The 25368-nt window shown below is 39.4% G+C and overlaps 1 protein-coding gene across 8 annotated transcripts in view; it reads right to left on the bottom strand.

Annotated features, from left to right (window-relative positions):
• Positions 1-23991, bottom strand: part of ANO4 (anoctamin 4) — a 179222-nt gene extending 155231 nt beyond the window's left edge. For 4 of the 8 annotated variants that reach the window (XM_064702156.1, XM_064702159.1, XM_064702157.1 and 1 more), the window contains exon 1: positions 23379-23990. The gene's annotated coding sequence lies outside the window, so the exon portion shown is untranslated. Of the gene's footprint in view, positions 1-23378 lie in introns of all 8 variants that reach the window. The other 4 variants (XR_010438667.1, XM_064702155.1, XM_064702154.1 and 1 more) reach the window with 3 other exon arrangements.
• Between the last annotated feature and the right edge of the window lie 1377 nt (positions 23992-25368).

Here is a 25368-nt window from a genome sequence, read left to right as displayed (position 1 = left end):
CTTTCACACAATGCAAAGAACCAGATGGGTATTTGGTTGCTAAAGTCAGTAGTTGTTTTTTGTCTTGCTTTTGCTTAAGAAATTGCTAATTTATTGCTAATTAATTTTTAGGGCACAGTTTTTTCAACCTAAATTTGCATGAGTACTTCTTTTCAGACTACAAACTAGATTTCTGATACCCTCTTTACAGAGTTAACCTCTCTCTTGCAGGAGTCTGTGGACAACTCTTAGTGCTTGAATCTCTTGGAAATCAGATAATTTACTTAATTTCCAAAGATACACACCTGAGAGCATTGTTTTTCTAAAATGCTGTCCCAATCAAACAAAAAAAAAAAAAGACCCCTCTGCTGTTTTCAAAGGCATTTACCAAAGTAAACATTTATCCACTTGTTCTTCAACCTCTAGTTTTTTACAGTGCTAACACACCAGTGCATTGAGAGAAAAACCCTGCAATGTGATGCTAATCCTTTTGCTGGAAGTACAAATGAAAATGAGTATTTTCAAATCAGTATCTGGCATTTTTCAGACCAGAGTCATAAAAAATTCTTATTCCTGAGAAAAGATGGGAGTACTTCACTGACAACATAATACGTGTGTAATGTGAACATAAGAATATAGAATAGGTGAGATACCTTGTGAGATTTCTAATAACCTATGGTAACCACATTTTTAAAAAGACATCAAAGAATTACTTCAGCCTCATGAAATAATGCCATAGAAAGACATACTGCTTTTGTTCCTAGTATTAATCAATCCTAGAGAGGTATTTGTGTCAGCACCCACAGAAACCAAATCTCTTAGAGTCTTTAATGGGTTTAGCCTTATAAAGAAAACATGAGACAGAAAAGTTCCTTGCTTACTTACTTATATGCACACCAACTCAGTGATCCCCCTTTGGCCACCCTAGAAGAATATGGGCAGCCCAGAAACATCTACTGTGAGGACCTGTCCATGCAACTTAGTTAAATGCATCACTTTCAACCTATAGACATAGCAAAGTGAAAATAAATATATTCAGAAATGTAGAAAAATTCAACGTTACCAGGCTAATAGCTCATCTACCACAAGAGTCAGTCACAGACCCACCAACAAAATTAAAGCAGTTCTTGACTCAGTTTTAGTGCTATCAAAATGCTAATAAACAAGTACATTTGATCTCACTAGAAATATTTAGTTAATTCTCTTAATTAACCAAGTTTATTGGTGGTTCTGTTTTCAAATAATCATGTACATGTGCGTTTGTATGTCTGTGTGTACAAAACTCCATTTGAATTTTTGCTCATTGTCTTTCAACAGCTGTCCTGTATTTCACATTTTTCTTCAACTGGAACCAGTATATTTGCTGAGAAGCCAGGTGGTTCCCTTGAGAACACACTCCATGTCAGGGATGGTGTCAGGACTTGCAGCCGTCACTTGAAAGTCTGCAGAGAAATTCTCTGTCCATACACATTTTAGCTGTGTTCCTTCTGCTTCTTCCGACCATATAGGTACCTCTGGATTCAGGTGTGGTTTGAAGGACCAATTTCAATGAAAAAATTGCTACATTATGTTAATGAGTTTGGAATGCAAATCTTGCTTTTTGACAGCTCCTTCACTGTTGTCACTGAACATTTAAATGAAATGTGATTTGACACACAAGCAATAAGAAATCTTGGGTGACACTCCTGAAAGAGAATCACCATAGATGGCACAAAATTAAGAGTCCAAATGCAAAGTAAAAGGCTGCCAGCAAATTCAATAGGATCTCTGCTTCCCAAGTTTTGCTTGTGCATGTAACTGAGTGGATTCCCACTAGACATTAAGGCTGGGAAACAGATTAAAACCTGGATTTGTTTGCTTTGGGTACCCCTGGTATCTATCTACCTTTCAGAATAATTTCCTTATGATCCTAAAAGGATGTATACTCATGTGCATGTATACTTAGCAAGAAAAGCAATGTCCAATGTCTCAATCTTACAGGTGCACAAAAAGCCAAGTAGAAACTCAATATTTTCTGAGAAGTTTACAGTACATTGCCAACAGGACTCTTGTTACATCAATCGTGGATGTAATCCAGGTTCAACCTGTCTTCTTTTTTTTGTTATTTTAATGAAATTCTAATTTCACAAGGCATACTTCAGTTGAGAAAGTAAAGAAATCGTCCATTTTCTTTTCTGGGCTCCAGTTCAGAAAACAGGAATATAGAGAGGATCCCAATTTTGTTCTCTCTTTTGGCATTGTCCCTCCATTTGATGATGCATCAGCAATTAGCATTTTGGAAAAAAAGGAGAAAAGAGAAGGAAAAGACATCTTTTGAATTGCTCAATGTTTTCATTATGTTCTGCAGTCTAGTAGCTCTTCAGAAGTAGTAAATTAGCCTGCAGCACTGATTTTTCCCAAGACACCTCTATTACTTTGAATTTGCATCCTTATCATGTACATTATGTATGCCTGTGCGTCACTGTGCCTGAATTAGACTACAAGTCCCTTGTCACAGAATACCTTATTTTGTTCATAGCACTACATTCAATTTTGGTGCTCATGGAATAAAGTTAACATAACAAACGTAATGGCAAGCAAAATCTACCAAAATATTTCTAATGCAAGAGTGACTAGGGGTCCAAGAGCTACTAGACAAAAATTAATAGACAACACAGCCTAAAGGTTCACAGCTGAAGACTTCTAAAAGTACCCCCACAGACTTTGGATGCTTATTTCTTTCCACAAACAAACGTTGTGGGAGCTCTTCTACCAAGGGAGAGCAGCTCTTTCTAAAATAACTTCCTGCATAGAAGTTCCTGCTAATTAACTACTGTCTCCCCATTTTCCTGGCTCTCTGCAAGGCTGGCAGGGAGGAGGGGTCACATCCCACCTCGTGGCTGATTTTCAGAGGGAAAGGAATACTCCCTCTGTCTCTCGCTCAGGAGCCTGTAGGTTTTTATTCTCCGTTCAGTGTGAGGTAGCAGGAAGGAAATATGCCAGGGCTCCAGGTAAAAAAGAGTCCTTCAAGTTTATGCAAATGCAGGACAGTTCATATGAGCTCTGTTATTTATTTCTACTTCCTCGGTCTGGATTTCTGCCCTTCTGACATTAAAAACTGCTGGTTTGAAGCCACTGGATCAATAACAGGGTTTTTGGCTCATTTTAGATCCATTGCATGGACAATATTCTGAGAAACAAGCACCATCAAGGCCAACAGCACAAAATTATTCCTACATGTCCTGAATCAATGTGTTAGCAATTTTGCAAGTTCTGACAATGAATACCACATGGGATAATAGACCTTGTCTTTCAGAGAGATAAACTATTCATCTCAAAGAGTAAAAAAGGCCTAATTTTCTCAAGTATCACCATAGTATCACCATAATATGATGCTAATCATACAACCTATTACATAACCATAATTTATTCTGAAGAAGCTTTGCTCTTCTTTATAGCATTAAGAGCAGTCCATTGCCAACCAGAATGATGTAGATGAAGAAATAGTCTGATTTAGCAGTTTCTGCTCCACTTTGTATCATTCACAGATTTGCTTAATCTACAGTACTGACTTGATAATCTCACATTTTCCATCAGGACCATGGTTTTTGATGGTAAAGAGATGTTCTGTAACTACATTGCTGTGTATTAAATTACCATTACCCTAAGCAGTGCCTGGGACTACTGAAAATGTGCAGAATTAGAAGAAGGAAATTGTATTTTCTGTCTAATGAGTAGCTTTATTCTATTTGCACTGGACAGCCCTCCATGTATGGTTTGTTTCCCAGTGGTGCTGACTCTTTTTTTTCATTAAGTGTCTCCTGTATGAATATCTTACAAGCTCTGCCTTCCTGGCACAGCTGTGGCTGTCCTGTCTGTGACAGAACTGAATGCAGCCTTCTCATTTAGCAAAATGATTTTTTTTAAATTTATGCCTGCGTAAAATTTTTATGCACACTGCAATAATTACAGAGCAAGCACAAGCTGTATTACATGGAAGTGATTCCTTGCATCTCACCAAACACAGAGGAGTCAGGAATTTAAATAGCTGTGAAGATGCATTCTCATTTCCCAGCAATGTTTCCTGCTCCTGTGGTTTGCCTGCTGGGAGCTGAGCAGAGTACAGGGACTGCAGAAGGTGCTACATCAGCTCCGAAGTGATACAGCAGTTGTTTCAATGACAGCAATCCTTTCAAAATGGAGATCAGAGCTTAATCAGCAAATAGCTAGTGACCTGGAAAGGCAGGTAATTTAGTGCTTGGCTGCCAGATGAACACTTAATTGAAGCCTTATCAAGTGCTTGCAGAATTTACTCCCAGAGTTTACTCGCAGGCTCAAATGCCCTGTGAAGCAAAAGGGATTGTTGTTATCTTACACTATCCAGTGTAACATGCAAGCTGACTTGCATTTCCGAAGAGTCACACAATCCAGACGGAAATAGATGGGGCTTCCTCACACTCTTCTGCTTCCTCCTGCTGTCAGAATTTCCAGTGATATCAAACTTGCCACAGACTAACCACTGCAACATAAGCACCAAAGCTTGGCTTGAACAAAATTCAAGTTCTTGAGACATGCCAATATCCATGCAGCTTGTCATTTCTTGGTTTAGACATGGCTGCAGCAGAATAAAAACCATCAGTCTATCTCTCTTCTACCATTAGGAAGGTGACCTCCAGCCTTGGGTAGGTTTTAATGCACAATCAAGCAGCAAAAAAACAGCAAATAAATTCAGCAACCAGTGAACATGTGCTCATAAATTACCTACTCTCTTAGGCCTACCTACTACTGGCTCAGAAAACTGGTCTTTGCACTGTGGATGCTTTCATAGGTCCTGCCGCAGTGTCTCCAATTGTCTTTGCCTTAGGATAACACTCCAAATCAGAAAAAGCAGGAGGATAAAAATCTTGTACCATTTCTCCTGGAGCTTCAACATGGGCTTTTTTATTTTGCCACAACTAAATGTAAGGGGAAAAAGATTTAAAGCATAACTGAGTAAATGCCTCCTTACTTTACTGCCCATAACTCCCTTTCCTTGATGCCTTGTCCATGTTTGACACAAGAGGAATCATTTCCCAGGGAAGATGCTTTGTTTGGAAATTTTGCCAGTGTTTCTTTGCTGATCAGCAAGAAGGGCTTCAGAAAGACAAATATGAAGATCACCACCTGTTATCCAAAACTGAAACATATGTTTATCACGTGTGCTATACTCAACTAAAAGCTGAAGATGTGCTCCTTTGTTTGCTCACCCTTGTAAGTATATAAAGAGAAATCAGCTAGCAGCTAACTGTGCCACGTTCTAAGCGATTATATTTGTGTGTGTGTGTGTGCATGCACTGATAAGAGTCCTGAATTTAATTTTTTAATTGACTTTAGGAATGAATAAGAAATGTTTTGAATTATCCCCTAGGGTAGCAGCACTCCTGTGTGAAATAAAGCCCTGTCATTGGTGGTGTTGACCAGAAATGCGAAATGCCAACTAACAGAAATGCCAGGCTTTGCAGTGGTCTTGACCAAACTAATAATAAATCCGCAGTGTCAGTTCTTTCACCTCTACATCATCTGAAAAGTACAAATAGGGCATAACTTGGCACTGGCTGCCAAATGGAGACCAGCAGCGATGGAGGGGAGCCCTGAGCAGGCAGGAAAGCAGCCACTGCTGTGCCCTGCAGAGTGGGCAGTGGGTTAAAGCAGAAGGCAGAAACCCCTGCTTGCTCTTTGCTGGTGCTGACCAAGCAGAGGCATCTGCTAAGTCAGATATCAAGATGGTAGTACAAGAACTGGGAACTGCTGCTCAGACTATTTTTACCCTTCCAAAAGAAGAGCAGCATTTGAGAAAATCCAGACTAATACTTCAAATACTTCTCCTTATAAAGACAGAAATCCATTTACAATTTAGCAAGAGGCTTCAGCTGTAAAGACTTGTTTTGTGCACGACCCTGGATGTGTTCTCCAGAATACAACAATATGATGAAGACAGAGCTTGAAATATCTTCCTCAGCAAGAACAGTGTGGTAATGGAGGTCTTAGCAACAATATGGACAGAAACACCACATGACTGAGTGAACTTGTAAGAACAACTCAGATATTAAGTTGAAAGCCAAAACAAAACCACATTTTCTGGAGGTTCATTAGTTTTAAGACATCATTAAAATCTTGTGGCCTTTCCTTATGATTCTCTCAAATGTGAATTACTGTAGCAATGGATGAGACACTACGCTCACAGCTCTTCTGAAAGTTCTGCTGTTCTTGCAAAATACACAGTCAATTTACTTTACTGCACTGGATTAGAGATAAACCTGCTGATCTTAAGAAGCGACCTTCAATTTCTTTTTATCAGAAGCTCTTGGATGTCATTGGTTTGACAGCATGGCAGAACATTTCTCTAACTCACTTGCAAGCCTAAGTAAAAATGCACTAAAAGTGAGGTGATAAACTCCAGTTTAACTCAAGGATTGTGCTCGGCACAGCATCCAGCGCTGAATCTGCACACTACATATTGCTGCATCACCAGTGACCTTCTTCTGACTCTCATTCCCATAGCCCACTGCAGATGCTAAATTCTGATCAGGTACAGCTATTACAGATAAACATGCCTGTTGGCAGATAATTAAATTAGGCAAACTTGTACTATTTCCCGCGCAATTTAGAACCAAGTTATTCTCAATGGAAATTTACAACTTCCAATTTAGACATTTATCCTCTATTTTCAGACTTTGGCTGATCCATCCTTCAAACTTCTCCCACAAAAACTTTATTTTACACACAAGAAGATAAGGAATGAAGGACTGTGTCTGCTCCAATCATTAGTGTAGCATCATTAGTGGTGAATGTGTTCTCCTTGTGATTCACACAAGAAGAATAAGAAAAGCTGCATCTCTCTCACCTGTGCTGCTCATTCCTATATGGATGTGGTGAAGCCAGAACAGTGTCTGTCACTGAGCCTAATCAGCAAAGCTGTAATAAGGCCCAAGTGATTTGACCAAAACTCAAATAGCAAAATACTGGCGTAACCAGACAGAAGGTTCCCATCTTCCAGATATGCTATGCTGAGATCAGCCCCCTACTTCATTTTCTGTATCTCTCCAGAAAAAAAAATTAAAATAAATAAGCCATTAAATAATTAAGGAGAACCTCAGTGATTCACTAAAATTTCAAATACTGATCTCATTGTAATGGGAAATCGATCTAAAGAAATTTACCACCAACGCATTTTCATGAAAAGGTAGCCCAAAGAAGTTAATACTTACGATTTACTTATCTTCCTGCATCTACTAATATATTAGGATAGTTTTGTCATCATCCTGCTACTGACACAGCTTTGTTCTGTTTAGTACAACTGTGGTATTAGTGAAGTTTTGTTCAAGTTAATGATGAAACCAACAGCACTGTAGACTGTCTCTGTGTTCATTGTCTCTGGGAAATAGCACTCAAATAAATTATCTCAACCAAGTTAGCCAAAGTGGGCAAACGTCCCAAGCCAGTGCTTTTCTCCCCTAGTCTGCAGCCTGTGCAGTGTTCCTGCAGCTCCTCTGGATCTGGGTTTCAAGCAGGGTAAGGAGTCTGGCTGCTTTGTACTGCAGCTTTTCAGAAGCAAACACACACTGCAAAATCTAATGAAGCAGATTCAAATAATAGAAATTTCTTGGTACACTTAGGGGTGGATTTCTGACCAAGAGGCAATTTACTGTAGCTATAGTTGGATCTTCCTGGCGAGAATATTGTTCCATATATCACATCCCAGTGGATATAGGATTTCCCTCTAAAATCCTATACATTGATATATGTCCCACAAGAAACTGCATCATGCAGCTCAAAAATTCTCTCACTGCTACTTAGATTCCTTGCCTAAATCTCAATATTTTGTTTTCTCTTTCTTTGAAAAGTTGCAAAACAGGATCATATACATGGCAATTTTGTTTTAAAATTTTTGTTCCAAATTATTTCTTAAAACCAGAAAGAAGTCTGAAAAAAATAGTTTCTATCAGAAGTGCTATGCGAAAAGGTAGAGAACTTTAATTCAATCTAGATTTTCAAGAACACTCCCTTAAAAATTGGTAAGATTCTTCATTTTGAAGCTAGCATTCATATTTTATGTTTTTTATACCATCATGTTATTATTGTGAAAAGGTCAGCATGGGAACTGTGGTATTTTTTAAAACTCTGTATTTGTCTTCTACTTTTCTCCTTATTTTAGTTCATTCACTGCATAAGGGAGATATAAAAATGTGTTAAGTCCAGTCCAGATATTTTAAGATTTTATGAGAAGAAAATGGTCTTTATTTACTAGCTTTATTACAATTATTTAGTGTCAGGTTTGCCCCTATGTATTTATTTTCACATGAGTATAAAATAAACTAAGAGAGGCAATACAAATCTTGTTTAGGACAATGTTGAAAAAATGTCTATGTGGCAAAAAACTTTAAAAAGAGCTTATCTTCTTCATGATAGTACTTAAATTACGTTCAAATTAATTCTGCGCAAACTGAACCTGCAAGGTTTGTGCAGGTTCACAGAGGATCTGCACTGAGGCTGCCTAGTTTGAGTGGTGCCTTTGCCCATGCTAGGGCAGCTTCCCTTGTGGGCTGTCAGCAAATGTTAGGACTGCGTCAGCTAAGCATGGTCAGCATCAGTAGGTCTGGAGATGGAAATCTTCCTTCTCACTTTCATGCTGTGCTAGAATAATCTCTTTTTTTTCCCTTCCCAATTTCCTCAAAAATGTTCCTCAGAGACCTCACTGTTACAAGCTCCCAGATACAACCATGCCAAGAAAGACTCTTCCCTTCAATCCTGAACTAGACATTGTCCCATTGCTCATCTCTGGAAACTGCAAAATGAATGACTGTGGGCTAAATCAGATCATCTCTGAACTGAAATTGCCACACCTGAGTTTTCTGCAGTAGAAGCACATTGACTTAAGCCCACTGAAATTGTGTCCCTTCTGGTTGGGAAGGTGCCCAAGGCCAGGATTGCATGAAAACTTTTAAGGTTAGTTTTCTTTAGCAATCTGGAAGAATGCAGGTTTCAGTGCAGAGAAAACAGAATAATTGCTCTTCTCCATCAAAAATTATAGCAAAGGGTGTATTCCACAGCACAGAGGACAGCATCAATAAAGTTAGCAGTGTGTGAACAAAATTGTCAGGGTTTTGATCTCCAATGACCAGAACACACATCCAGCAATTCTCTTAGCTAGAACAAAGGCACTTTTTCTGTCTGCTACTGAATGCCTACAATAAAAAATGAATTATCAAATTAAGCTGCTGATTAATTCAGGGCTATTTCTATCCAATAATCCTGAAATAATACTATTAAAGCAGAAAAGTATTTCTTTCTTTTCTTAGTTGATCATTCAATAGACTTTAAGCAAGGAATTGTTAATTTCTAGCAATTTAGCCTTCAAACTCAATGTACAATTTAGAGCCATAAAATCCATAGGTCTTCTGTGATTATAACATGAAGATTTAGACCATTTATTTGACTAATTACCTATTTTTTGTGCTGACTTGAATATGGTTTGGAAAGAGAAAAATGTACACCAAGAAAAAGAGATTTAAAGCAGTGAACATGCAATTTTTATCACAATATATCCTATCCTCATTCACACACTCCACAATTTTTCTATGCAAATTCTATATCTAAAATATACTTCCTATCCTATGTCATTATTCTTTATGTTCAATTCCCTTTTAAAGCAAAATACATTTTTTCCTAAAGAAAGAGAAAAGGAAAAAACCTCCCCTCTCACCTTGTTATTTGTTTTTCAACCCTGCGGAATATAAAAGTCTATTTAAACACAAAATGACACAGCACTGATTTTCATAGCCTTATACATTGCTCCTACATCAGATAACTGCTTGTTCAGAATATCCTCGTATGGACCAGGTGTCCTGCCTGTGGACTCCAGTGTCCAGGAGGCTGGATGATCTGTGGAGTGAGACCAAATCATCACCATCAATAACTGCTAATTACCATCACTAAGTAACCTTTCTGCTGCAGGCAAGAGAAATTTCAAAAAACCAACTCGGCTTGTTTCCCAGGTACCTGAGTTGAACGCCCACAGAAAGATCCAGATTCAAGTTCTGCATCTGTGCTGCTCACAAACTGCAAACTGTGCTGAGAAAACTCTTGACCCTGCTGCTCCTCATCATTCACACTTCCACTTGTTACTGCCATTCACTTCTGCTGGTTAGCAGCTCCATTCCTCTTCAAACACCAGAAATTAGAGTTAGTCAAAAAATTGCATAGAAATGAGGAGATATTTTGTGTCTCAGCTCCACAAAGAATTTCTACTCAAGACAACTATTCATTGTCCAAACCAGACATAGAGTTGCTCAATCCTTGTCCCCACTGTACCAGTTGCTGTGCTGACCTCAGTATTTTACAAGACTTTCTGGAAGGAATGGAGATTTCTCTGTCAGGACTTTAACATTACCGAAAACAGACCTAAAGAATGTTAGGAGCTTAGAAATCTGCACAAGGCACAAAAATTATTAGGTTTCCAACACGGTCCAAGGTCCCACAATCTCAGGTGGGATTACATTTAAATGATGCATTCAAGTTACACTTCTAAGTGGTAAATAACGATTGGAGGAAAATGTCTAGTCATCACATGCTTTTAAAAAAAACAAAAATCTCGTGTCTAAAATGCTTACTGTCCTTGTATGAAAGAGACAAATTGAGTAAAAGAATGAGACTAGGGGGTACTTAATGTGCCAAGCAGGAATGAGACAAAGCTCATTTGCTTTCACTCACTCCCTTTTACTGTTAATTGTATGGATCATTTACTAAAACTTTCAAAATAATATGCTGTGCATTATAAAAACCGATACCCATCCATTAAGGAAGATGTGACTACAATCAAAAATATTGCACCAAGCTAGGTTTAAATTTTAAATTTTTTTTGTTGTTAATTTATTCTGAAATCAACAGACAGGTATCACTGTATGCTGTAAATATCAGCTTCTGGGGTGTTGAAATTTACTGACTACAGATTAGCAGCTGCTTCTGCCTCAGCCAGGCAATACTTTTGCAAGAATGGAAATGACAAGCATGCATTTTTACTTGCAATTGATTTCCCAACAAACTGCAGCACTGGATTCTCTCTTACTTTTTCAAAGATTTTCAATTACATCAATTCCTACTGACACACAGAAGATCTGCAATGTGTCTTGCATGACTCCATTTTTTGAAAGCACCTGTCTCTGAATTATTTTATCACACTTGCAGTCTGAGCTTGCTCAGCAAAATGGCAGCACTAGACCCAGAGGATTAACATTGCACCAAAGTGCTCAGCATCTAGCAGTTAACAGGGTATAATATTAGTGGTGTGTCAGGATTTTCATATGAAGAGTAAGGAAAAATTTCTCCAGTCTTTCACAAAGCATGAAATTCAACACAAAGGTGACCCTTGGCTTAGTTACTGAAGGTTGCAAGCCTAGCTTGCCCTAAATCAACTAATAAATGCCTGCTTATGCTGAAAGGAAATGGTCTGTGTGGGGAAAATGAGCATTTTATGTATATCCTTTCAAGGAAATCAATAAGTCTCTAATTTCCTTGACACAGAATTAGATGCTTAGTGCCTTAAAACTGCTATATAGAGTAAATAAACCTACTATCTTGCTCTGCACACTTCTATTTATGCAAAGGGCTCCTCTCCACTCCTGAGCATCAGTATTTTTAACTGACAATTGTTAGTGTGATTACATGTAAAAACATTTAAATGATGCATTCAAGTTACACTTCAAAGTGATAAACAACAACTGGAGGAGCATCCTTAGTACTGTTACCTGAGTTCTGCAATTCTCTGGTTTTGGCTTCAGAGAGTATTCAGGCCACTATATTCCCCCTGATATATCTCAATCCCTAAAGTAATTAAAGAAATTATTGTAAAGCAGAAAAAAATTAGCTCGTGCAGCTCCTTCAGCTGCAGCCAGAGTAAGGTATAAACTAGACCCCAACAGAGAGACAGGTTCAAGCCCTTTCCTGGGATTATGAATTAAATAGGATTCTTGTTCTTGCCCTGGGACAGCAAAATGCAGGTGACAAACCACCACAAAGCCACAGGTACTGTAGGATGCCATGCTGTGACTTCTTCCTGCCAACAACACTCCAGCAGTGTTTAGTAGGCAATTGCTGATTCAAAATCTGCATTCCCGTAACCTTGGCTGACTGGCCAGGTGCTGGCAAAGCTTCTGAAACAGGACAGTGTCCAGGCTATTTTCAAGGGCACATGAGCAACGTATTAATTGCTTTACCCACAACACAAAGCAGGAGAGAAGATTTTTTCAAATTTTTTTTTTGACTTGATCAGTTGCAATTTCACTACTTGTGTAAAGCCCTTTGCTAAAACTATGTTAATGAGAAGGAATGAAAACACTTCCACAATTTAACTGGATTTACTTATAACACTGAAACTGTAAAGATAGAATTTGTGCTCGCATAATAGTTAATCAACATCAATTTTTCATTTTAAAAAGCAGCTTTAAAGTATTAACCACATCAATGAATATGCTATAAAATCACTAACCTTGCATATACAAACACAGATGCCTCGAGATGTAAAATGCCATTTCTGACTTGGGAAATCTGCTCAGGCAAATTTAAAAGCAACTTTGTGGGAAATTCAGAGAGAGAAAATTAGGTTTAGGATGGACATGATGAAGAAAGAGTAAGGCAGAAAGAGTTGGGCATTGGAATGAGCTGCCCACAGAAATAGTGGAGTCACCATTGCTGGTGGGAGGTGTTTAAGAAAAGACTGGATATGGCACTCAACCCCATGGTCTGATCGACAAGCTGGTGGTAGGTCAACAGGTTGGACTTGATGATTTCTGAAGTCTTTGCCAACCTAATTGATTCTGTGAATATCCATCCATCCATCCATCCATCCATCCATCTATCTATCTACCTACATATCTATCTATCTACCTACCTATCTACCTACCTCTGAGAGCTGGTCATTACTGTAAAAAAAATAAGATTACCTAAAGTTTTAGGCTGCCTAATTATTTTTTTTCTGTCAGCAATTGATGTGGTGTATATTTCCCCTCTTACAGCTCAAGGGCATCACTGTAATGGTAGAAGAGTAGAGACCTTCTCTCTCAGGATCTCACAGCTAGCAGTCACGTCACATCATGAAGCAGGAAGAATGTCAAGATAAAAAGGTCTGTGGCAGTAGAGGACACTTAGTTCCATTAAAATGCCATCAACAGGGAGTTTAGTAGCAAAATATGTACTTCCATCTTCTGACAGTTCTCCCAGCCCTGGAATGTCAACCATGGCTACCAAGCTGACCCCTCACCATGCTCAAGACAAGGAAGACGAAAATTGAAGCTCTCAAATACCTTACATATACAACCAACGTTTTTCTCAATATCAGAGGATGAAAATACCGGATTTTATGAAGTCTTTTAAAATGTTTAGGTGTTGACATATAAGACAACTATATCAGAAGGCTGTTGAGTTTACAGTGTCAAGTGCCTAAGAAGTGCCAGGATTAAGGCTGCATCTGTGAAATAGACTCAGCACTTCTGCGCTTATGCAACATAATATGAGTTTTAATTTCAGACCACACAGAAATTTTTATCCTCAGTGTGCACTCAGGATGGACTTCTATGATAAGCATCAGCTCCACCTGGCCTCTGTGTGCAGGAAGAGCCATATAGAAACACACGTTGAAACTGCATGAAGACAAAGGTTGGTCTCAGGATCAAAGAATTTGGGTTTTAATTTGAGGTACTCAACTGCACACCCTCCTCTGCTTTCTATGCTGCTAAGGAAGTAACTTCAGAGGGAGTATATCACTGTCCAAGAACCCAGCAGACAACACCAAAGTTATGGTGCTCATAGCTACAGTCAGTGCCCACTGAAGCCTTATTTTTATTATATAAAACATTATAATGTGATAGAGACATGAAAAAAATCATGTCCTTGATGTTTTACATTCAGGACCCTAAGCTAATGAGCATTTCTCTCTTTCACATCAAAAACCTCAGCTCCTTATTGCTGTGGTGTGTTCTTAAGTTCGTTAGTTTGCTCCCCCCATTTTCTGTATTACTTCCTGCTGCTACCCTGCCAGTTATGTTGCAATGGAAATGAAACTGCTCCTCCCTTGGTTTCTCTTATAAAGTGAAAGTTGTTTCCTCCTTGGGGTCAGTCAATCACTCTTTTTCTCCTCCCAGGTTTCGAGAATTTTCCTTTCTCTGGGAGGTATGGTTGGCTGTAGCCCCGGAGCCCCTCCTATGATTTATAACAGTTGGTTACTTTAGTGTATCAGTTATGTTTCGTACCTCCAAATATGTATTTCTATTGGATAGCCGGGTTTCCCTGCCTTCTTCCCCCCTTTTCCCTTAAAACCCTCTCCTGCCCCTTGTTCAGGGCCATTTGCTGGGTGTTTTTCCCCTCTTTGTTGGTTCTTCTGTAATAAACCGACAGTTTACCCCCAGCAAGTGGTCGCCTCCTGATTCGTCTCTCACCGCGCTGCTCCGAGCTATCCCCCCAGCTCAGCCCGAGGCCAAAGCCGCCGAGGGGGGCTGTTTTCTGATGCGCAGGGGCCCTGGCCTTCGCCCCTCACCAGATAGCCAGATTCCAGGGCCGTTCACTCCCCCGCGCACCTTATTAATGAAGTAATAAGAACAGATGACACCAAGAATGGAAATAATATCTTCTTACATCACAGTTCCTATGAAGGATAATTGTTTGCCATCTGAACATTAGCAGAAATTGTGATGATTGCAATAAAAATACAAATATCAGGAAATTTTTGTTTTGAGCCTGGTTTGGATCATAGAATGAAATATTTCACAAGTAAAATAAAAAGAAACCAAGATAACTCAAGGAAAACATTGCATGTCAACATATGACTAAAATCTCCAGGATATCACATAAATACAGGCAACCAATATTCTGGCATTTAATAATTCTTAAATGCTCAAAGCTGCCTCCTCCCACGATATTCAGTAAAATAAAACCAGCAGTGCTATCATCCAAGAGTGCAAAGAAATACTCACAAAGCCATACCCAAAGTTTAAAATTGATTGACAGGCTTACAGACGTTTCTAAAAGTGCAGTTCAAAAAATGTGAGGGCTGACAGTGTGGCCTCAGAACACGTTTTCCCTTGGACTCCATTCAGCAAACACAACATATGCTTGACAACAGTGAAAGAGAAACACAACAATTGCAAGTTACTTAGCCTGGAGTGCACTGCAATCAGAGCACATCAAAAACTAACCAGGCATCATGGTATGCCCTGGAAATAAATAACTGGAATTTTTAGACAGGCAGTGACAAGCTGCAGCGTTATCAAAGTTATTGGGGAAATATCCTAAATATTTCTCCACTCTCCATAACAACATGATTTTGTCTTTAAAAAAAAAAAAACAACATTTTCATTTTTAAAAAAATTATTTTAGGTCCTTTACTTCTTTTAGAAACTAGAAGACTGAAAGATTTTTCTTTACCTTGTGTATTTGAATGTAGCTTATTTAGAATTATCTGTTAGTATTAAAATGTTCATTTCTCCTATGCTGTCACTCTGGAAAAACAGACTAACCTGGCAAGGTACTGGCACAGGTTTCAAGAGTCCTGGGTTGAACCAAGACATATGTTTCTGTGTGATCTTGAGTGAGACACTTGAATTTTTGACAACTAACAAGTTCCTGTGCAATAATTGCCATGCTATCACATGATAACTGAAAACATATAGAAATTCCCAAATGCACAGTTTCTTTCATCACAATTTGAGCCACAAGTAAAATGTTAAAAAGAAAATGAAACACCAACAAACAAACAAACAACCCAAAACCAAACCAAAAGCCAAAAAAAAAAAAAAAACAACAAAAAACCCACCCTAAACCCCGGTGGATATGTGCCACATCCATCTCCCTTCTTTCTTCCCTTGTCCCTCTTGGAACTGAAAGGGAGTACATATCCTGGACCTATCTCCCTTCTCAACTTAGAAGCAGAGGTGATACCCAACCTCACACAAGGAGAATCAGGACAAGCACAGACCTATTATGCCTCCTCACTGCAACATATATTAAATTTCAATTCAAGCAGTGTATCTTAAGGTAAGGAAATGGCTTAATAATATTGAAATCTGAGCCCCCGCTTCTTCATTGTAATGTCACTGGCAACACCCACTGCATGGTTTAACAAACAATTCATAGAAAGTTTTGGTTGCTGCTGCAAAAAATGGTGACCTGCACAACAAGTGCTGCTGAAGTACCACAATTCAGTGGTCTGAGTTCATATTTTCAATAAGGCTCAAAATTTCAAGTGAAAACCAAACGCCACTATGTGAGTGGGACACCTGGACACAGGTCTGGAGTAGCAGGTAAAGAACAGAAGGAGCAGACAGAGAAATGCTGGAGGGGGAATCGAGTAGAGCTTGGAAGAGGGTCAAAGGACAGGAGGTCCAGCAAGAAGCAGAAGCACAAAATGCAGAATTGTAAGAAATAAGATCAGACATAGAAGCAGAAATATAAGAGGCAGAATTAAAACCGCAGAAAAAGTGTTACCTGAATGCTGATCTCACTGAGCTTTACAGGAAGCAACTGGATAATTTAGACCTAAATTTTGTCAAAGTTGTGGTATATATTAACATAATATAGTAACCACAAAACAATTGAGTCATGTTAGTTTTTAGGTAGAGAAAGAAAATAAGGTAGTATTATCTTACATAAGAACACATATTTTTGCAGAACTGCTCCAGTTGACAACAGTGCAATGAGAAGTTGCAGTAACAACTTCTTCATGGGACACTGACTACTGATGGAAACCTGTTTGTATCATCAGAATTGCACCATAAGATGCTAATCAGAATAATTCAGTCTATTATTATTAGAAATATAAACTAAGTAAACTTCATGAAGCATGCTCAAACAGAAGGCTATCCAATCCTTTACCAAGGCACTTCTGAAATCCAAATCACAAATCCTACAAAGGAAAATAGGGAAATTTTCTATGGCTCAACAGCAATTTCAGTGTGACCAGTTTAAAAGGACTTCTTATGCCTAGGCTCATCTGGTGGTTATCATAAAGAGGCAGAGAATAGAACAAGTATTAGCAGCACACAGCATCACTCAAACCAAAAGTCTGTGGGTAGAAACTTGAGTACTTTGTATTTAATTTATATGAGATCAGGAATTTTCACCAGTCTGAAAGAGTTAATTTAAATGACATAGTCTAGAAAATCAAATGCTGCAGATATTTCTCTGGGAACAAAGGACAACAAGAAATTAAAAGAGGTAATACTTTTCTTTTCCCTGAGAGTAGAGGAGCATTCAACTTAATTAATTTTCTCCCCCTCATCTAAAATAAAGAATTTTTATGGCAATACCCTCAAAAACACTAAACATAAACCAAAGCAGCAATGTCTGCATGAAACTGCAGAGAGGTTGAAATAACTCAGACCAGTATCACCTGCTTAATTCTCCTTTGCTATGGTTCTTTGATCTCAGATTCCACAGCTACAAAATATATGATTTTCCTGCTAGATGAAGAAAAAAATATTCATGTTAGCAAGGATGATATTTTATTTGACTCCTAAGTTCCAGGACTTTTGTCCTGCCAAACCTGTTTGTCATTGCCTTTTGTTCTCCATTTTTCTATGCATGGTTCACAATATATTGGGACTGCAGAGCAAGGTCTTACAAACACTGAAAGAACAATATTTGCATTTCCCGAGGCACTGAATCAGAGCAGTGTTCTGCCTAGAGGAAACTCAGCACAGGATGGCAACTAGCATGGTTATAACCCTCCCCAGCCCTCAATACAAAAGAAAACCAAAACTAAGAAAAATGTGAAGGCAAATCAATATGTAAAAAGGCAAAAAAAGTACATACCAAGGGAAAACAGTGGCAAATGAGTGACACAGAGCACAAACAAGAAAAGAATTGAACTGAGGCTGGGGGATAGATGAACAAGATGTAGAGAGGTAGTATGTCTACCAGGATACATAGAAAAATACTAATGGACTTCACAAAGTTCTGGATTTTAACTGGCATTTTGCTGGGAGTGGTTTCCTAAGAACTATCAACCCATTTAGAAAAAGTCTCTGGTGGTCTAATACATCATGTATAAAGTATTATGCTTAATCTTAATGAAAACCAGTTTCTTCAAAGAAAATGATCTGAAATGGGAATATATCTCCTGCTGATCCAAAACAGCTAATCACCAAGCCAGCTAATCACCAGCTTTTCCATACAGCAAACTGGCTCAGAGGAGATTCTGTCTTTCTCTTCTCAAGTGATTTTGTTAATTAACTTCCTCGTCTAAAAATGAAGGAAGGCAGAAAAATTTTTCTATATTTGAAGGCTGCAAGCACTATGTAAAATAGGAAATTAATGTCAATACTGCAGGGGGTTGCAACAAGACCGAATGGATGAAGGTAGAAAAGCTGTTTTGATGCGGGCACTATTTTAATAATCTCCCAGCACTAGTGACATAAACCCTATAGATAAATTATACAGAAGCCTACTCTTCTTATGTTAAACAGCAATAATTTTCTAAGGAAGATTAGGACATCTCTTGCAGCATATTTTCAACCACCCTCTGGAAGTGCAAATTTCTGGTATTCTACCTCTATAGAGAGCACAAGAAACTCATCTCCTATGATCATCATCAATAACTACATAATCCTGGAATCTTAGAACTCACTTATGTCCAGAGAATGCATTCAAAAGATTCAATCTCTTTTTCTTTTAAAATATATTTATCTATGGTAGTATGGACTTTTGAGGGACCAAGTTGTCCAAAGTCCATGGACAGCAAGCCTCCCTTTGGACAATCTGATTGCAAATGATGAGTCTGGAAATCTCTGGATTTATGTTCAAAGTTCACAATTTGGTGGGAAGTAGTCTTCTCTCAGAGCTGAATTTGGAGGCCAGACTGCTGTAACTTCTCCTGAGGTCATAAAGGGAAACTGTTCTGAAGGATTGGTCTTGCAGCATTATTAGTATCTACATACAGCTCTTAGAAATATGGGGCTTTTCTGAAAACATTCTCTTAGATCTGTGGTTTTCTAGAGCAAAATCCATGCATGTGCAGAGAGCTGCACACCATTAGCTCCTTTATTTGGGGATGTAATTGCAGCTTTAGAGATATTCATCTTGCTCAGGATGTTTTTCATAGAGATTAAAACACTTGCATTGCCTGCTCCAGTGCCAAGATCCCTTCTACTAGAATACTGAAGAACTAACCCATAAATCCTAACAAAACTGTTATTTTTCCTCATATTATACAATGAGAAGTTCTCTATTCTAAACCAATCTCACATTACCAGAATGCAAACAGCTAAAGTTGGTCAAGTCAAACAAGCCTAGTGCTGCTCCATTGTTACCACATCGAGACTGGAATAATATAATTGTGACTTTTGCTATGCAGGAGAAAGTTCTGTAACACACAAACACCTCTCACTTGATTGTCCAGTGTTTCCTGTGCAGAAGTTACATAAAAACAAACCTGCACGACACGAAATGAAAGACCATGGTTTCCATGAAGAATCAGACAGATCTGCACTCTGCACTTGTACAAAAGCAGAAAATGCAATCCCATCCTGAGATATGACAGGCACAGGATGCAAGCACTTATAAGAAGGCAGGGTATGCACAGGAGACACAGGACACACATACCAATGTCTGAAAGCTAATCCTTCTCTGCTGACATAGAGCCAGCACGTAGCACACACACACCCTGCCCAGCACTTCCCCAAAGCACTAAACTTCTGACACATTATGCAGCACAGTGCTCACACACAGCATTTCCAGACACTGCAAAAGTAGCAACTGCACTGAAGAGAGCTCACTGGTTAAAGCTGCAAAACATACAGAGACAGCTTGGCAATACCTGCAACATTAGAGTTACAAAGTCCTTGAAATCATCCTGGACAAAATCTGCAGATTAAGTGGGATAAAATGTCCAGGAACACCTTTAAAGTTAGCTCTATGAATAAGGGAGAAAGCCTAGAAGGTGCAGTTGGCTTTTGATTATTCATATGGGCTCATTAGTGGGTCAGGATGGATGAAGAAACAGCCAGGTAAAAGCACAACTGATACAGCATGAAAAAAATTCACCAGCCAGAGTGCTGCTGGTACCGATGACTTCAGCTCTGCAACATGCATATCTCAGTATTTCTTTCCAGTCTGGGGCAGAGAGGGAAGTTGGAGCATGGCTAATTCCCTGCCTGAGTTCTTCACCCAGTGATAATCAATAGCTGTCTGCATAAGTTTTGTCAGAAAGGATATGAGCAGATGAAAAGCATAAAATTACTGAAGCAGTACGGATAAATGAGTGAGCTTTCTGTAAAAACATACTAATTTATATTCCCAACATAAATGTATATTTTTGAGTATTTCTGGAGTAAAAAGCTTTAAAAAACTTGCTTCTATAGACAAGTGGATGAAGTATGCATATTGATCATATACAAGAAAAAAAATGCAATGACTTCATCAGACCATTGGGTGATTTTGGCTGGCTAAGGAACAGAGCTTTTTTTTTTTTTCTTTCCCTGCAGTTGTTTTCTATGCAGTCTTCAGCCACCCTGCAAAGGAATTAACATGACACCACGCTGTGAAACAAGGAAGTACTATGCATGCATTCCCTATTACAGCCTTCACAGAATTCCCAAGAAGTGAACAGCACATCTACCTACTTGAATTTCATGTAATTTGGGGAATTTCACTCTTCTCTATACCTCTCAAGATTGTTACAGAGGATTGCATCTTTATTTTTCAACCCTTTATCCTGCAACAGGATGTGCTGGCAAGGATTTTAGATGCATAGACTTCTCTGTTGCAGTACACAGATGTTAGGTTCCAAATGCAAACATCCTATGCATTTGGAACATCATATGCAAGCTCATACAGTTTAAACTGGAGAAAATACTTCAGGATCATTTTCCTCTCTTCCTTTTGCCTCAAGGTTATTGCAAAAGCACATTACAGTATGCACTTTGGCTTTTAAACTTTTATGGGAAAAGACAGATATGATTATGCACTTATGTTCAAAATTAGCTCTTACAAGATTATTTTATCTAAACATTAGTAATTTTTGAGTGACAACCACACTTCTGGTAAATTGTTGGGTAGGAATGTAGATTATTTTAGGGCATAGGAATATCTGAATTTATAATAATATTTTAAAACATAATAGCATGAAGTTCTGTAATTAACTGTGAGGTCTTCAGGATATTTTAAGCGGTGCATGCATTTTGCAAAACCCCTTGTTTTTTAGGTTTACAACAATTTTATATGGAGAAAATATAAAAAACCCCAAGTTCAAATGCATGCACAAAATTACTTTTTACATTTAATCAAGAAAAGCCTAAGTCTAATTCCTCCAAGGCACTATCACAACCTGCAGGTTGTGCAGGGTCTCAGACTGCTTGTCTGTGTGTGTTACCGGGAGCCCTGCATATCTTGCACAGCAAAAAGTTTCTTTGCTGCTGTCACAGTGTCAGCACTCTCTGAAACTGGAAGAGAACAAACCCAGGCACCTTCATTACTGATATAAAAGAGTTAAATAACACATAGACCAGTCTTAGTGCCAAAGCCTTTCTGTAGGAGACAGTGGGGAAGGCTGCTCTAGGGGGAAAGGTTTTTAGGCAGTTCCTTGAGCTGCACAATCGCCAAAACTGGTCTGTTCCCTGCCAGAGTAGGAGATTTGCAGCATGCCCTCACTGCATCAGTGAGAAGGGAAACCAGGCTCAGGATCAACTGCACCAATGGGTTCTTCATGATGCCAAAACCCAAAATCTGATGGGGGAGATGACTCAGAGCACTGAGATCTGGCTACGTGCTGGCCATCGCTGCTTGTTCTGAGGGCAATGCAGCAGGTACCTCACTGCACCATGAAGTCCTCTACCTGCAGATCTGGGTAAGCCTCCTCCTCCTCCTCCCTCCCAGTGCCTCTTGTCTAACTTGAGGTTCCCTCTCCCCCACCACACTCATACATGCTTGTCAATACAACAGGACATTACACCCAAGTACGGAAAAGAAATTAAGGGTATTGAAAATAACAGCAGTATTCTAAAGTTTTTACTCATTAGGGAGGGAAAATGAGGTACACAAACTCTATTCAACTGCTCAGCTCATCTGAAGCAAAACTCTCTGAAATACAGGATAAATCAGGAACTAAATTGTTTTATTAAGTCACCAGGAAAAAATTCCCAGACACCAGCATATCTCTTGTTAAACCCAGAAAAGGCAATGCAGAGACAGAATAAAAGCTTTATTCTTATCCTACCTCAGTAAAACAAAGGTATAAGAACACATTTCCTCTTTGCTCTGCTTGAAGTCAGACCACCCTGTGACAAGTTTGAGCCAGTGCTATATCTATGCCTTCAGTGGACCTTTGAAGATGTAGCAGAGTCTTTATTATTCCTGCAGTCTGTAAGGGCTATGCATAGTCAATCCACATAATGAATCCACAGCATGAAACACATTTAAGTTAAAAGAAATACTTCTGCAATGCTCTCATATCAAAAACAAATGAAAACATCTACCTACCCAAAACTGTATATTTGCTTTACTTTAAATCTCACGCACCAAACTAGAAAAGAAAAACCAAAAAAACAACCAAAACTAAGGGCACAGTTTACTGTGGACTAAATAACAACCTTTCCTATTTATAAAATCTAAGCTGTTAAAACAGCTTAGAGCACAAATTAAGCCAGAACAGATTTTCAGACATTTAAAAACACTTTTTTTTCTACTGCAGAGATGTAGAAGCACTTCAAAAAGCTAACAATTTGCAACAGTAAGGACTGGATAGGGATGAGGGTTATTAGGTTGCCTATTCTGTAACTTCTTGTCCCAGCTATTCTGCACTTGTAAGATGCAAAAGGTCCAACTTCAAAACACCTGATGACATAGGCTTATCTAGAAAATGCTGAAAGAGCCCATCTGTCCCATGCCAAGGAGAGCAAACACCAGCTCAAACCACATGTATGCTCACGCTTGAGCACTGAGGGGCTCCAGAGTTTTCTAGGTGGCTGCTGAAGCAGGGGACATCTGTGCCCTCAGTGCAGGGGTACAGACCTAGAGAGGAGAGCCTGTCACCTTTACCCAGGGTCTATTCCAGCTCCCCAGAAGCATATCCCGCTGCTGCCACAGGCAATCGGGAGCAATGCTCGAGCCTCCCCTTTCAAGGACAAACAGGCAGCACTCAGCTTGCAGTCAATACTTCAGAGCTGCGGGTCAGAGCAGGGAAAGAGCAAAATAAAGGGAAAACTTGCATTTTACTTAGCCAGCATCTGCTACGAAGATGCTGAAAATTATGACTAGATATTAAGTGAAGGTCACGAGATTTATCTAAGACTACCGGGGGAGAAAAACAGATGGGGAAGGGGGAGGGAGAGGGAGAGAGGGAGAGAGCACGAGCACTGCAGCAAAGAAGCTACGCTCAGCCAATATATGCTGGCACTTACCATAAAAATAGAAAGATCCAAAGAGAATCAGATTAAGGGTCCTTTTTATCTCTCTTCAGTAGAAAGATTCCCACATGAAGCGCTGAACACAGCTGTCCAGGGGAAAGGCAAGGTAATGTGCTGATGCACAGAAAGCACAAACACACAAACGGTAAGTCCTTTCACAGCCTTCGAAAACCTGCAAGCAGTTTGTGCAGAAAAACCAAAGGTAAGAAGTCTGGAAACGACTCCTACATAACACTGCAGCTAAACCGGGCTGCTGGATTTCCAGTCACTCACAGCGCTCTGTTTTCATCCTCATCTTCTCACCATTACTTACATCCTAGAGGTGGGCTTGGGGGTGGGGATAAGAGATTACTCCTCCGAGTGGAAAGGAGACCACAGAAGCGGCATCAGCATTCGCAAACAGTCTCTGGGAGCACCCAATCAGAGGACCGAGGGGTGGCAGCGTGACAGCTGTCCGAGGCAGGGCAGCCCGACGCGACAGCTCCCGGCACGGTCCTGCCCTGCCCGGCACCAGCGGGGCTCCGTGCCCGCGGCCCCGCGGGGGTTCTGCACCCACCCACGGGGAAACCAAGCACCCTCGGGCTCTGTGCCTGCTCCTCTTCGGGCTCTGTGCCTGCTCCTCCGCCAGCAGCGCCCAGACAGGCACAGGCTCCTCCGGCTGTGCTCTGACAGGCTTGCTGTGCTTGCTGCCTCCCTGCACTCCTACAGGGGCAAGAAAAGTTCGGAGGTTTGGATATCAGTCACTTACCTTGTAATTTTATTAGCCGGTACCTCCCCTATGTAAAACATACATTAATGGTGTTTCCTCTTTAAAAGTATCTTTTTGAAGAAAAAAGAAGTCTGTATCAAATTTTACAGCGCTGTCCCATTGTTGTGAATGGCCCTGTTAGAGCCAGCGCTGGTTTTGATATGACACCCACAGAGCGCAGACAGCATCAAACCCACAGAAAATACACCAGCAAAGTTCCTCTCCCTGCACCTGCCAAGCTGACAACTGGATTAAGTGTTTTGCTGCTTTCTACCATACTGTTTGACACAAAAAATAAAAGATTTTAAAAAAAACCCAGACCTCTACTTAATTTTCAGTAATGATATCCAGGATCTGGAGGGAATTATTCCTATGGTATTTAAACCATTGAACCAAGTCAACAGTCAAGTGGTGCAGTCAGATTTAAAGCTGCTAAGCACTGTAATTTACAAGGGATGTTCCTGATTCTAAGTTACAAGTGGCGGCATTTGACAGTGAAGGGAGAAATTAATCTGATCCTGCTCACAATGCAGTCCATAGTGGAGGAAACATAAATACAGGATGGAAATTTGTGTTTAATTAAAGTTGACACACTGCCAGTAGAAAAAGTTAGATGTCTACCTTTCCAAAACATTTTTAGAACAGTCAGTCATGAATTTTTGCTGTATCACAAAGTAATCACGACTATTATACATCTGATATTCACATTTCAAAAGACAAAAAGGCCATGTAGTGTGAGGGGGGAGCATAGGGAAAACAGACATCAAAGCATTCCCAGCAGTCTCCCACATTACTTGATCAGTGTCAGGTACTTGTAGGTCACACCAGGTAACAACATAAACCTATCAGGGAAAGAGGAGGCCTAACAACAACAACAACAACATTTAAAATAAAGATAGTAAATCACAGCTTCTACATCTTGAAGCACAGAATAAAAATCTAAAGGCCAATTTAATACAACTAATCTGTTCCAAAATGTTTGAATGTATAAATAGTGCAAGACCATACAAATTTCAGTAGCAACAACAGCAGAGCACTAGGCTGTCATCCCATATTGGTCAGAAGATACCTTTCTGTATGTTTTATTTTTTTTCTCTTTTGTTTTGGCTTGGTTTTAGGTTTTCAATAAAATATTGTCCCCTCCAATGATAGAACATTGGAAGACCCATTACTTTGTTACATTTTATTTAGGTTTTAATTAGCTGGTTTCATACTGTCAACAGGACATGTATGATA

The sequence above is a fragment of the Zonotrichia leucophrys genome, chromosome 1A (assembly GCF_028769735.1).
Source record: "Zonotrichia leucophrys gambelii isolate GWCS_2022_RI chromosome 1A, RI_Zleu_2.0, whole genome shotgun sequence".
In the NCBI taxonomy this organism is placed as follows: domain Eukaryota; kingdom Metazoa; phylum Chordata; class Aves; order Passeriformes; family Passerellidae; genus Zonotrichia; species Zonotrichia leucophrys.
Note: the sequence above shows the minus strand (reverse complement) of the source record. Positions and strands in the feature narration are given on the sequence as shown.